Here is a 15410-nt window from a genome sequence, read left to right as displayed (position 1 = left end):
ATGACCTGCTATGTGCATAGCATGTTCAACTGCTTCAATAATCTGCATGCTCCCCTCACCATAATATTTAAATTGGGCAGTGGAAGATGCGGCTTAAAATGGCTCATGTAGGGGGGCTAGGAGGTCCCCAATGGGGTCCCTGGGGCCAAATATACCTCGGGGAGAGGGCTGAACACCCCTCCCCCTAAATTCCCTCTGGGTCCCCCTATGGGGCCTAGGGGTAGCAGGGTATCCCAACCCTACCCCCTTACATCATAACTCATAATTATGTTTTTACAATTTCAGGACCAAAGCCCTCATTACAACCCTGGCGGTCGGTGTTAAAGCAGCAGTAATAACGCAACAGTCCGGCGGCGAAAAAAATGGAATTCTTTCCGTGGCGGAAACCGCCAACATAGCCAGCCACTTTAACACTCCGACCGCCACGGCGGTACAAACAAACCAACAGACAGGCGGAAGACAATGTACCGCCCACCCTATCACAACAGGCCTATTCACCACCTTTTCCGGGGCGGAACGAACGCGAACAAAAACACGGCGGAAACAGTACACAGAAGGGAGGACCCTATCCACAAATTTTTCCAAACTCCTCCGAAGTCAAGGCAGGGGCCGTTTCCCCAGACACATGAGTCATTGTCGCTTCAAGACACAGGTCAGAGCAGCACTTGCAGTGTAGGTCCTCTCCTGTTGAAGGTCAGGTATCAAGTGAGTGAACAGACAGAAAATGGCGGTCACGTCCGCGGCTGTGCGTACTGTCATCGCCAGGGTAAATCGTCATTGGCTCCTCAGACCCATAGGGTCCAATGTTAACCAATGCAGAATTGCGCCACGGTCTTCGACCGCCCAGCGCGACGGTGTACAACGCCAGCCCAGTTACCTGATATCCCCTTGTCCCACCTTACAGGTCAGGCAGCCGCCACTTCAGGGGGTCACATGGCATTATTAATAACTGCATCACACCAATGTAGGCCTTGAATATACACAGTTACAGGAACATTGCGGATTAATAAATGTGTGCAAATTACATTTTGTGATTCCTCAGTGTTGGCTGACTCTCTGCTCGCTGTTCTCCTCCATAGGGCACGTCTGCTGTAGCAGGTGATGAGATGGCAGCATCCTCTGGTGTACAGACAGCTGGTGGACCTGTCGACAATGGAAGAGAGACACATCATAGTCACCTACAGACCTGATCGTGCAACAATCCAGGAACTGTGTGCCCAGTTGGAGCCAGACCTGATGTCAGCTATCCGCCATCCCACAGGAATACCCCCTCTAGTGCAGGTCCTGTCCATTTCCTGGCAAGTGGTTCCTTTCAAACAACAGTGGCCATTGCATCAGGGATGTCCCAGCCAATGTTCTCTAACGTGTTGTCCAGAGTGTTGTATGCTCTGCTGAAACACATGCGCAGCTACATCGTGTTTCCTCAGGTGGAGGATTTGCCCACAGTGAAAGGTGACTTCTATGCCCTGGGACATATCCCCAACATCATTGTTGCCACGCAGGAGTGAACAGGTGTACAGAAACCGGAAGAGCTACCATTCTATGAATGTGCAGATGGTGTGTTTGGCAGACCAGTGCATCTCCCATGTGAATGCCAAGTTTCCTGGCTCAGTGCAAGACGCTTACATTTTGTGAAATAGCAGCAGCCCTTATGTGATGGGGCAACTCCAGAGGCACTGTGTGTGGCATATAGGTGAGGACAAGGACCCTATACCATGTGAATAGGTGCCTGGGTATGGGGTTGTCCCTAAGGGTTAGTGTGTGTCTAACAGTTGTCCCTTGATATTTGCAAGTGACTCTGGTTACCCCAACCTGTCATGGCTACTGACCCCAGTGAGGAATCCCAGGACAAGGGCAGAGGAACGCTACAATGAGGCACATGGGCCAACTAGGCTTGTGATTGAACGAACCATCAGCCTCCTGAAGGCCAGATTACGGTTCCTCCATAGGACAGGTGGTTCTCTCTACTACTCACCAAAGAAGGTGTGCCAGATCATCGTGGCCTGCTGTATGCTGCACAACCTGGCTTTGGACGGCAGGTGCCTTTTCTGCAGGAGGATGGGACAGGTGGTGGTCTTGTGGCAGCTGTGGAGCCTGTGGACAGTGAATAGGTGGAGGCAGAAGAAGAGGATATCGACAACAGAAACAACATAATCATGCAATACTTCCAGTGAGACACAGGTAAGAAGATGTCACTGCCTCCCATATCTCATACTATTATTGGAGCTAGCATAAGTCTGTCTTTTACACTCAGTCTATGGACCCTGACGTGTAACTTTGGCTTTCCATTTCACAGATGTGGGTCCCACTTTGTGCCCTCTGCTATATTTCCTCCAGGCCTACAGCTGTGTTACATCGGTATGTGAACAAGTAAATTGACATTGCTATATTCCATGGTTATTGCAATCACACGTTTGTGAAAGCACAGACTGACTCCAGATTGTTTTGTGATTGAAGTGTGTTTATTTCTGTGCAAATACGTGGAGGGGGTTGTAAAATGGGCAGGGGGGATGGTGGAGGAATGTCCATGGCAGAGTCCAGTCTACTTGTTTCACAGTTGCATTGTCCAAAGGGGCATAGGAAGTGTGGCAATGGCAGTTGAAGGATGGACAGGGTGACAAAGTGGGACAGAAGGGTGACATTTAGGGGGGTCTATTTTCCTGGTGGGGTCTTGGCAATGTTCTCTGTATTGTTCCTGGATCTCAGGGACCGTTTGTGGGGTGGTTTTCCATCTGCAGGGGTTGGGGCGCTAGTGTTGTGTTCCTGTGGCGGTGCCTCCTGTCCACTAGCACCGGCGGAGGTGGAGTGCTGTTCATCGTCAAGGCTAGTGCCAGGGGCCCCTTGTTGTGCCACAGTGTCCCTCCTGGTGTTGACAAGTTCTTGCAGCACCCCTGCAATGGTGACCAGGGTGTTGTTAATGGACTTCAGTTCCTCCCTGATCCCCAGATAGTGTTCCTCCTGCAGCCTCTGGGTCTCCTGAAACTTGGCCAGTACCGTTGCCCTCGTCTCCTGGGAATGATGGTAAGCTCCCATGATGTTGGAGATTGCCTCGTGGAGAGTGGGTTCCCTGGGCCTGTCCTCCCCCTGTCGCACAGCAGTCCTCCCAGCTTCCCTGTTATCCTGTGCCTCTGTCCCCTGAACTGTGTGCCCACTGCCACTGCCCCCAGGTCCCAGATTTTCTTGGGTTAGTGGGTTTGCCTGGGTTCCCTTTAGTGGTGGACACACTGCTGATTGACGTGTCCTGGGGACAGAGGGAAGGGCCCGCTGGGTGGGTGCTGTGGTGGTGTTTCCTGAGGGGGAGGCTCTGTGGTGGCTTGTGCCAGTGTCAGGGGAACCGACTGTCCCGAGGTCCCTGATGGGCTGGGCTGGTCATCCTGATCCAGTTGTGCAGAGCTGCTGTCATCACTGTGGGTCTCTTCTGTGGGGGGACTGGACATGTCTGGTACCTCCTGTCCGGTGATGTTGGGTAGGGGTCCTGAAGGGGTGTAAAGGCATGATTATTGCATCTGTGTGTGCCATCGTGTGCGATGGGTGAGTGACCCTGTACTCCAGTGCTTGCATTCTTGACTTGGTCCTTGTATGATATTTGGTTTGGGGTCTGTGTGGGTATCTGTAGTGGACGTGCTTTGGTGATGGGTGTCCATGCTTTGGTGTTGCATGAAGGGCTTGGTATTGGGATGGGTGGGTTGTGATAGTGGGGCATATGTAAGGTGTTGGAGTGATGGGGTGAGGTTGGGAGTATGTGATGGCAGGTAGGGTGGGGGGATAAGGTAGTAAAGAGTTGACTTTCCAGAGTCCAGTCCTCCTGCTACTCCTGCGAGTCCCTCAATATGCAGTATTGCCAAGACCTGCTCCTCCCATGTTGTTAGTTGTGGGGGAGGAGGTGGGGGTCCACCGCCAGTCCTCTGTACAGCAATCTGGTGTCTGGAGACCACGGAACGCACCTTCCCCCGTAGGTTGTTCCACCTCTTCCTGATGGCATCCCTAGTTCTTGGATGCTGTCCCACTGCGTTGACCCTGTCAACAATTCTTCACCATAGCTCCATCTTCCTTGCAATGGAGGTGTGCTGCACCTGTGATCCGAATAGCTGTGGCTCTACCCGGGCGATTTCTTCCACCATGACCCTGAGCTCCTCCTCAGAGAACCTGGGGTGTCGTTGAGGTGCCATGAAGTGGTGTGGGTAATGTGTAAGGTGGTGTGTGTTGTGATGTGTGAGGGAATGTGTTGGTGTGTGTTGTTTGAGGTGCGTGGATGTTGTATATGTGATGGTGTTGTGTGTCTGTGGATGCTGGTGTTGTTTATGGTGGTGTCTCTCTCTGGCGTGGTTTCAGAATTCTGGTAGTAAGGGTTTCTGGGTGATGTGGGTGTGTGTTTTATATTGGATTGGGTGTGTGGGTATGGTGTGTGTATGTGTATCAGGTGTGTGTATTTCGATTTGTCCAATGTGGTTGTGTTTTGTAAATGTGTGTGTATTTTGAGAGCGGCGGTGTGTACCACCAATGGAATACCGCGGCTGAAAGACTGCCACGTTGATTCGCGGGTCGTGATAGTGTGGGCGTATTCCTATTGGCGTGACGGTGTCGGTTTTGTTATCGCCAGTTTATCACTGACCTTTGGTGTGGCGGACTTGTGTGGGTGTCTGCATTATGGCGTATTCCGAGCTCTGGGTCGTACTAGCTGTAGCGGAATTCCGCGGCCGCAGCGGTATGTTGGCGGTCTTCTGCACGGTGGTAAGCAGGATTTTCCGCCAGGGTTGTAATGAGGGCCTAAGTTCCTAAGTCCTGTAATGGTTACTAGAAATATTTTTAAACTGTAGCTTGCCGTCAATAAGAGCACTCACTCTTGCAGGAATCTGACTCTCACGGAAGCAAGATGGCCCAAGGAAAAAAAGCTCCTTGGGCCAATAAGAACACTCTATTTTTAAATTGATGTGCCTGCAAGACTTTTATGAGCCTCAAGTGGACCCAACCATATTATTTTTGAACCGTAAATTCTCAAAAATTAATGGATGGGATTGCACCAAATCACAAAAAGCACAATCTGCAGACCAAAATCTAGCCTCCTGCTAAAATTAGAGTAATTCCGTTGAGCAGTTATTGCTTTAGCCCTGCCTAAAAAAGTCTATAGAAAATGCATGAAGATTTTGCCATTTGGGGTCCCCTTTATTTACTCACCCTCACTTGACGGATCACCCCAAAACTCTCCATACACAAGAATCATGCCATGCACAGTTTTCTCATCCATAATTTTTAACGCAAACGTTGCAGTTATAGTATCAAAGACTTTATGGAAGATTTCATGACTGATATATGTGAGGAAATTAGCAGTGTATGGTGTGGTCGAGAGTTATAGTTACCTAATCAGGCAGCTGAAAGTGGGGGAACTGTCCAACCTCCTGGGAGTTCTCATCACTAAGGTGGAAGAAGCTAGAGACACCACTGGCGTGGCGTGATCCAGGTCTGTGTTTTACCACAAAGTCCATACCATGTAGGGAGATGGACCACCTCAACCATTTTAGATTTTCACCTCTCATTAGCATTATTCTCCTGAGAGGCCTGTAGTCTGCTGAATCCAGAAGTGAGTCCCAAACAGGTATGGTCTCAACTTCTTCAATGCCCAGGTCACAGCAAAGGATTCTGGTTCAATAGAACTCAACCTCTGTTCCCTGGGAAGTAACCTCATAGAGATGAAAGCTACATATTGGTCTAGGCCCTTATCTTTCAACTGCGACAGTACTGCCTTTATGCCATGCTCTAAGGCATCAGTTTGTACAATAAAGTCCCTGGAAAAGTTATGGGCCTTGAGCACAGGGGTTGTGCACATGGCCTGCTTTAGGGAGTCAAATGCATTTCGGCATGCCTCCGTCCAAATCACATTGTTGGACTGCTTCTTTGAAGTCATATCTGTCAAGGGTGCAACAATGGTGTCATATCCCTTGGCAAAACCCCTGTGGTACCCTCTGAGGCCTAGGAAGGCTCTCACCTCAGTTAAGGTTTTTGGGGGCTCCCAGGACATGATAGTCTCTATCTTAGTCTGGAGGGGCTAAACCTTATCCCTGCCCACAGGTCTCGCTAGTACACCACAGACCTGTGCCCTCTCTGGCACTTACTTACCTTGACAGTCCTACCTATTTCAGGGTCTGAAGCGCTTCTTGCAGGGCAAACGGGTGGTCCTCCCAACTGCTACTAAAGACAGCTATGTTGTCCAAGTAAGCAGCAATGAAGGCCTCCATACCAGCCAAACCATGGTTCACCATCCACTGGAAGGTGGCAGCGACATTCTTGTGTGCAAAGGGCATTTGTTTATATATTGGCAGGTAATGGCCATCTGGAATTCAAAAGACTGACCTTGCCTTGGCTCCTAAGGATAGGTATTGAAGTAAGGTCAAATGTACTCAGGAACTGTGCACCCCTTAACCTACCAATCAGCTCATCATCCCAGGGCTTGAGATGAGCATCAGTCTTTGTGACTGATTTCAGCCCCTATAATCTATGCAGAACCTGATTTCTGGTGGTGTGTCTGGTGGGGCAGCTTTTAGTACCAGCACCACAGGGCTGGAGCAGGGGCTACTGGAGGGTTCAATCACCCCCAACTCTATCCTCTTACAAACCTCATCTTTAATCCTGGCCCTCACTTTGCTAGACATGCTAATTATTTTATTATTGACAGGGGGGCTATCTCCTGTGTTAGTGTCATGTGTACACAGGTTTTTAATCCCAGGAGTGAGGAAAAACAAAGAGGTTTATTGTCCCAGCAACTGGTAACAATCTCCCTGATGTTCTGAAGTCAGGGTAGGGGAAAGTTATACACCTTCCCCAGAGCCATCCTCCTCTTTAGATGCTAGTAGGTCATAGAGAGGTTCACTCTCCTCTTTCTTCCTAGCATCTGTCACCAACAACATAGTGACCTCACCTTTAAAAGTGTGGTTTGAGAGAGTTGATATGGAGCAGACTCTGTGGGTGCCTGGGGGTCTTCAAGTCCACAAGGTAGGTTCCCCCCTCCTCTCCACAATCTCATAGGGCCCAGGACAACAGTCTTGGAGGGTCATGGGCTCCATAGGCGTCATCACCCACACTTTCAGCCCAGGCTAGAATTATACAGGGGTTGCAATTAGGTCATACCACTGCTTCCTTACATCCTGCCTAGCCTCTAAGCTGTCAGAAGCTTGCTTCCACAACCTGACCATTTGGCTTCTGATAACAACATCATAGAGGTTTTCTTGGGAGACTGCTCCCACCCTTTCTTCACCAGACTTAGAGGCCCCCTTACAGGCTGACCTTTCAGAAGATTGAAGGGGCTGAATACAACCCCCTTCTGCTACACATCCTCTAAGCAAAGAGTAGGCATGGCAAGAGGACATTCCACTTATACCTTGATCATGCCATTTAGGGTCTTGCTGAACAAGCCCATTGCTTTGTGGATGGTACGGTGTGGAGAAGCTATAGGTAACTCCACACGCTCTACACATAGACTACATATAAGCAGACATAAAGTTGATGCCCTTTTCAGACACCAATTTCTTGGGGAAACCCATTTGGGTAAAAATTCTATTAGGTCCTTAGTGACTGCAGGTGCAGGTGCATTCCTCAGAGGGATGGCTTCTGGGTATCTTGCAGCATGAACCACCAGTACCAGGATAAACCTGTAGCCAGAGGCTGTGTGGGGATCAATGGACCCTACACTGTTGATGTCCATCAAATGGGGTGCTAATTTCAAGCAAGGGATTCAGGGAGCTTTCAGTTTCTGTCCTCTCTTCCCACCAGCCTGGAAGGTCAAGCAGGTCCTACAGAAGGTATCTGAGGAAACATTCATCCGGGGCCAGTAAAAGTGGGGGACAAGCCTGGCAAAGGTTTTGACCTGGCTCAGATGTCCTGTAAGGGGTATCTCATGAACCATTTCTGGCCCTGTAGCATTTAGGGACCTCCAGGGCCCTTGGTTCCCTAGGCACAGGTATCTTAGGCTCACTTTACAGGAGGTTGCCCTCCCATTAAATCCAGCGACCACCAAAGGCATCACCTGCTGCCTCAGCTTCGGCCTGTTAACTCTTGCCCTCCAAACCTGGGCACTCCATCTGTGCCTTGCAGAAGTCCTCCCTGGTGTGTCCTCCTTCTACTTGCCATCTATCAAGTTTTTTACAGGTCACCAAAGGAGGCTATCACTATCCACTGGGCTCCTGGACAACCTCCTCTGGCGCCTATCCACCTCAGGTGGGAGACATTCAGGGGCTGATGGTTTTCCACACCTCTTGTCATTCCTTCTTTTGTCAGCTGTCTGGGACATTAATTCAGGCTCCAGACTCACTCAACTCCCTTCTTGGGTAGCCACGGACTTGATGGTTGCACACGCCCACTCAGGTAACTCCAACATTTCCAGGTGTGAGTTCCTCTTCTTTCCAGGTAGTGTGCTCAAGGTCATTTCCTAACAAACAATCCACAGACGTGGCAGGAGTCACTGCAACTTTCAGAAGACCTGAGACTCCTCCCCACTCAAACTGAGCAGGGGCCACTGGATAGTGACCTACACAGTTGTCTGCTACTACAACTTGGTGGAACACACTGGCTAAAATCTGCTGTAGGGCCACCAGCTGACTCCATTCTGGCATCTGTGTCCCTCAGAGCCTCAACACCTTGCCCATTAGTGTCACCCACTGCCTATACTTTGCAGTATTGGAAGGCACATGTGTTTTGGGAACCATCTCCTCGTCACCCTGGCACACTATGGTAATTTCACTGGCTGCTCCGACTAGCTGGGTAACATTCCTCCCCAAGAGCTACACTCACCACCCCTGGTGTCTTACTTGCAGTGGAAGGCTCTGCTCTGTTGTGGCATTGGGGATTCCCCTTTGTAGTGCCCATACTCAAAGCTCTCATAGCACTTTTTTTATTCTGACTTGTGTCATGGAAACAGTTTTTCTGCTGGCCATGTTCAAAATGGGACCTTTCCCCTGTAAAATGTTTTGGGGATCTGAAGTGAATGCCTTCTTTTTATCTCCCCTCTTTCTTCTAGTGGAAACACTGATCATCCTTTTGGGAGTACCCCCAGATGACTTCTTGGACACTCTGGTGCTGACCCAGAAGTCCACCTCTTCAGCAAGCTTCCTGGGTCAGTCAGGTAGCTATCAACCAGGGATGGATGCAGCTCCAGAAAACAAGTACCTAGCATGTGCTCCTCAAAGTCAAGTTCTACAACCCTGTATATTCATCAACCTAGCTGCCCTTCACCCAGCCCTTCAGTGCCTTGTTAGCATAATCAAGGAAGTACACCCATGTCTGTGAAGAAATCTTGTGGCTGCCTCTGAAAGGCTGTTTATACTTTTCAGGGGTCAGCCCAAGTTTGTTAACTAAAATGACCTTTATGGTGGTGTACCGTGTTTGATTCTCTACTTTCCATGTGTCATGGTGATATATGCCAACTGGGGCATATATCACCATAAACCACTTCCACAGGACTACTCAGGAAGCTTGTGCTCCCTTAGAGCCACTTAATAGGTGGAGAAGTAATTGTCAAGGTCATCCCCCACAACAAAAATGGGTACCAAATCTTTTGGAATGCAGCTCTCCCCTTTCCGAGTGGACACTGAAGGCACACTGCCACCATTGCTGCTGAGCTCCCCTTGCATGGCTTGAAAGTCCAACTGTCTGAGGCTTAGATCATAGGCCATTCTCTTTTCCTCCATGGCCAGCGTCTTTTCCTCTAGAGATTGCTCCCTCTTTAAATTTCCAAGCTTATGCGTGCTCCAGCTTAAGTTTTCTCACCTCACTCCTGTCCTCTAGATCCTCTGGGGGAAGGTTCCTAGATGACACTCTGCTTAATCTAGGCTGGTGGGGTCACAGACACTACAAAAAGAAATGGGTATAGGGGAAATTTGGAAAAACTAAAATGTGTGAATCAGGGAAAATCAATTCAAATTGGTCCAGATATAGAGGAGTAGTGTACATCAAGCCACTATCTGGCACTGCACAAACACAAGTTCTATCTTCACCACTGATCGCCAATGTTAGAATTTGGGTTTCTCAATGGCAGAGTTATGCATCCTATCTAAGCAGGACCCACAACCCTAGTCAGGGTAAGTCAAATACACACCATAAATTAACCTGCAATCACACTCTGGTAGCTTGGCACAGAGCCAGGAGGCCTAACTTGAGAGGCAATGTGTAAAGTATTGGTGTGGACCTTCAAACAGTAACACAGTGAATATACCACAAAATAAATCCAGGTCAGAACAATAGAATACATTTTTATGACCAAATCAAGACCAAAACAACAAAAATCTAATAAGTAGAAGTCAAAATATTTTTTTTTTTTAATGAGAAAGTTAGTTGTGGTGCTCAGAAGCTTAAAGTGCCAACCAGGGCTATCTCGATGCACTAGACTGGGTTAAATTTGAAAAGTCCGGCTGACTGATATGGAGCACCAGACCTTGGCCCACTGAAACACTACCTTGGTTCGAAGTTGCAATGATGTTGAGAACAAGGTGCCAAGAGCAAAGGAGGTGATGCATTTCAATCGATCTTGAAGATGCAAGCAATGCATCAGCTCTAAGCTGCTAAAAATTAGAGATGCGTTGGGAATGGAGGCGATGCGTAACACAGTCAACAAAGCAGAGTTCCTTATGCTCGTAGCAGCGGCGATGTGCCAGGGTTTACAGAAATGCTGTGTCTGCAGCCCTCAAAGCAGTTGTGATGTGTCAGTGTCATTGGAGATGCACCAGTTCCAATCTGCCCAATGGCATTGATGCAGATTGGAATTCCAAGAATTGGAGATGCCAAGTCCAAGATGCCCAGGACTGGATTGGCATCACTTGGCAGGAAAAGACTATCAGCAAGTGAATTCCAGATACTGTTGCAGGATGATGATAATTTTTTGATGCCGCTGAGACTTAGAACAGAGGGCAAGCCAACATGTCCTTGGAGTCACTCTGGGGTCAAGTAAGATGGGCCCAGCCCTTCCTCAGCAGGACAGAGGGCAGCAGGCAGTAGAGCAGCACAGCAGAAAATCAGATATTCCAGAGCAGCAGTCGATAGTGGCAGTCCTTGTAGCAACACAGCAGTCCTTACTCCTGGCAGAGTTCTCCACAATTAATCAATCAAACACATTTCTTAAGCGCTCTACTCACCCCGTAGGGTCTCAAGGTGCTGGGGGTTACTGCTCGAAAAGCCATGTTTTGAGGTGCTTTCTGAAGGTTAGGAGGTCATGGGTCTTGTGTAGGTTGGTGGGGAGGGAGGTCCAGGTCTTGGCGGTGAGGCGAGAAAGGATCTGCCACCGGAGGTGGTGCGTTGGATGCGGGGGACTGTAGCGAGGGCGAGGTTGGCTTAGCAGACCTGTCGAGTTGGTTTGTGGAAGTTGATTCGTTCGTTGAGGTAGGCTGGTCCGGTGGTGTGGAGGGCTTTGTTAGCATGAACAAGGATTTTGAAGATTATCCTTTTTTTGATAGGCAGCCAGTGTAGGGATCTGAGGTGGGCGGAGATGTGTTTGTGGCGGGGGAGGTTGAGGATGAGACATGCAGCTGCGTTCTGGATTCGCTGGAGTTTTCTCTGAAGCTTGGCTGTGGTCCCTGCGTAGAGGGCGTTGCCGTAGTCCAGTCTGCGGCTTATGAGGGCATGAGTGACCATTCTTCTTGTTTCTAAAGGAATCCATTTGAATGTCTTGCGTAGCATTCAAAGGGTGTTGAAGCAGGAGGATGATATGGCGTTGATTTGCTGAGTCATGGAGAGAGATGAGTCCAGTGTGAGGCCAAGATTGCGTCCGTGAGTGGTGGGTGTTGGGGTGGTCCAACGGTGTTGGTGGGATGATGTTGGTGAGAGGAGCCAAGTAGCTATCGAAAAGGGTGGGGCTGAGGGAGGATCCTTGGGGGACAGTACTGTACTGAGTTGGGGATCAGAGGTCTGATACTTATACCCAGTTGTGCCTTTGTAGTGGGGGTTACTTCAAAGAAGTATCTTTGAAGCACACCCAAGTCCTTTCTTCCTGCCCTGACTCCAAACTCACTACAGAGGATATGCAGCCCTTTGTGTGAGGCAGGACACTGTCTTTTCAGCTGTAAACAATTGCCCATCATTCGAGTAGCACCACTGGTGCTGTGGTGATCAATGAATACATAGTTTCATTGTCATAAAAGAATATTAGATACATGATTGAGAGCTGGAGAGTTCAACATTTCCCTCTAAAACCCACCCAGCCTATACCTTACCTGGCAGTGTTAGAAGGGATGCAGTCATAGGTATCCAGAAGTCTCTAGGACAGGAAGCATTTGTCAAGCACTATCCTGTTCGTCCCATGGAGAGACAATGCCGACCCAAGTTGCTTGTTCCCAACTCAACCTAGGCATTGTGTGCCTCCCACTTACTTGTACGTGATAAGCACAGGAACATTCCAGGGGAAAGGGGATGGATGAGAGAGAGAGAGAAACACAGAAGTTGCCTGGCAGGACCAGGATGGCAAGTGGTGGTCTACGAAGAGCAGATATCTCTTATGATAAATTAAACATTTAGTCAAATAGCACTTTTCATGAAACCGATATACTAAATCTACTCTTCGCCAATTCCCACAAACTAGATGTCCCTGTAAGGGACCCCTTTTCCGCTTTTGATGGCTCTCCCCTCTCTCTAGGGATCTTCAAGAAACAACATGGAACCTGCAACCAGATACAATGTTACCCTTCTATACTGTCTACATCTATTCAAACCTTGTTCCCAAGTCATAGTGACCCACTGGAAGACCTACTTAAAGTGTTCCAGAAATTCAGTGTACATCTTGTTCATTGGGTCTTGATGAGACACAGTCGCACTCATTCATAGACATATAACAGGCGATAAAGAAGAAAATAAATTCTTAAGTATTTAGATTTCTCAAATATTCATGCAGTATGTTATTATTGGAAAGTACACAGTTCAGTGTTTTATCCACACTGACCGCATAGGATCAACATACTAAAGCTCACTTTTGCATGTCATTGGTGTAATCACTGTTACATCACAGTGACAATTGTACATGGAAATAACAGACCTTTGATTCACATTTTGAAACTAGTGTGTGCCAACCACTGAGCATTCTTTATCATAGGCAATGATTGGTATAACAAAAATGCTATATAAAACTCAACTACAGCAAACACGTTCATAGTACATCGTTAAAATACCAGTTGTCGAACACGCGCTAAAATCTGTACTGTCATTGCAAGCTAACAAAAAGGATCATTATTACTTGGCAGAAAGCAAGTATTCAAGTAACCAAGGACATTGATAACATGCCCTTCTAGTGCGCACTGCCTGTCTGAACATCTGGCCACCAACTATCAAAGGTAACCGATAAGAAGCCTTCCAAGCGTGTGTAGCATGTTACCGCCTATTATGATGCTAATCTTCTTGATCTCTTCTTTTCTAGGATTGGCATCCGCAATGCTGGGCTGTGGAATAGATGATTCAGGAAATGTGAAGGACAGAGAAACCCACTCTGCATCTGAAGAACTCTGACAGCAAGCAACCACCTTAAGACTGGTGTGGCTTTAAATACCTGCTGCACCTGGCCACACCCAGCCTGAGTCACCTGGCCACACTCAGTCTGAGTGATAAGGGTGCTGTACCTGGCCACACCTAGTCTGAGTCATGAGGATGTCACATGCTCAGGCAATAAGTTGACACGTGCCCCAGATTCATACACAAGTTTTAAAACAAGCATTGTCTCACATAAACATTTTTAAAGCTAACAACAATCATTGGACCATGCCAGGGCAGGTAATTTGCTTAGGGGCACACGTTACTAAATACCAGATGTGTTTTTTTTTGCATATTCGGGTTTGCGGGCCCAACAGCACTCTGGTGTTCCTCCCCATTGGTCTCCAATTGGTCTCTGCAATATGTACAATTTTGTAACCATAGTTTTATTATTGGGCATGATTTCTTTCTCCACTGGATAGTGACTCTCCTCTTGGAAGTAAGAGTGCAATAGTAGTTAGCTTTCAATTGGAAGGTTGTAAAAGTTTAACATATCCTAAAATACATGTGCGCCAATTGCAGAATAAAGATTCCAGTGTCAACTTAGCAAGTGTCTAAATGACCTGCTACCAAGACCTATAAATCTTGGCACAGCCCCAGGAGAGATGCATAAAGACTGCTCAGAGTGCATCACATCACACACAGTTATCCCTCCGTCTAAGCCCGAACTGGACCATTTGCATAGATATATAATACATCTGCTGTAAAAAATTTAAATGAACAATTCTTAAGATCCCATTGGACGTGAGCCTCCCAGTCTATGAGCAGCAAAATTCCCACTCTGTCTTAGTGAGTGGTGAATCTAGGATTGTATTCACTTGTCTAGTAAGACATTAGTGTTCTTTGCTGAATAATATTGTGCATCGTAATATATAGGTGAGTAATAAGAGTTGTGTGGGTGCATTGGGAAAGTAATGTATGTAGCGCCTGCTAGTTAGGGGGAGCCTGCAGAAATATCAGGTAGTGCTCTCATTGAGGTGCCCATTGTCTCATATAGGTAAAATGTGGAAGAGGGGAATAGCGGCTCAATGGTGGTAAGGCAGAGAGTGGTACAAAGTGATTATTCAGGAAGACATCTCCCAAGGTCTTAATGCCAGCTTCTGACAGGGGGGATAGTGCCTTTGGCGGGCTAACAGAAGTGCCGGAGCACACAGCGGTTGCTTGCCCGCTTATCTGTCAAGGACACAGCAAGCTTTCAGGATGCAGTTATTGGAGCGAATACTGCAGTTAGGTACATCCACTCGCTCATGCAGTAACAGCGAGAAATGCGGTGTAGGATATGCATCATCAAGCTCAATACCTATGTGTGGAGTGTACCATTGAGGGTGCCCACAGTGATGCATGTGTTATGCCATAAATAATAGAAGTAGGCACCTGAGGCATTAAAGTCACCATGGCTAAAGGGAAGTGTTAGCTGGCACCAGGCTATTCTCTGGTGTTTGCCCGCCGATGCCAAGGATATCAGAATGGGTTGCAGTGTTTGGAAAAACGCCTGAGTGAGGTGCAGAGGTACATTAATTAAATAAGTACAAGAACTGGGACAGGATGACCATTTTCAAAGGTAAGCATGACCAACGCTGTACCTGATCTGCCAGTTTGGAGATCACCCTTCCATAGTTATATTGTTGCACCAGTTTCAGGTCTCTATGTGCCCAGACACCTAAATACTTCACAGGGTCTGTGCACACCACTACAGAGAACACTCTGTGGATTAGTGTTTAGTACCAGTAAAAAGGGGTAGCACATATGATTTTCCCCAGTTAATTCTCAGCCCATACTGCCATAAAAAGTGCAAGTACTCACAGAAAAGGGATGCCAGGTGGGTCTCTGGATCACGGACGTGCAACACCATGTCCTCAGAGTACAAAGACATCACCAACGGGCAAAAGCGGACTGTTAAGTTTGCGTCTGCATGT

Source organism: Pleurodeles waltl, chromosome 1_2 (assembly GCF_031143425.1).
Source record: "Pleurodeles waltl isolate 20211129_DDA chromosome 1_2, aPleWal1.hap1.20221129, whole genome shotgun sequence".
Classification (NCBI taxonomy): Eukaryota; Metazoa; Chordata; class Amphibia; order Caudata; family Salamandridae; genus Pleurodeles; species Pleurodeles waltl.
Note: the sequence above shows the minus strand (reverse complement) of the source record.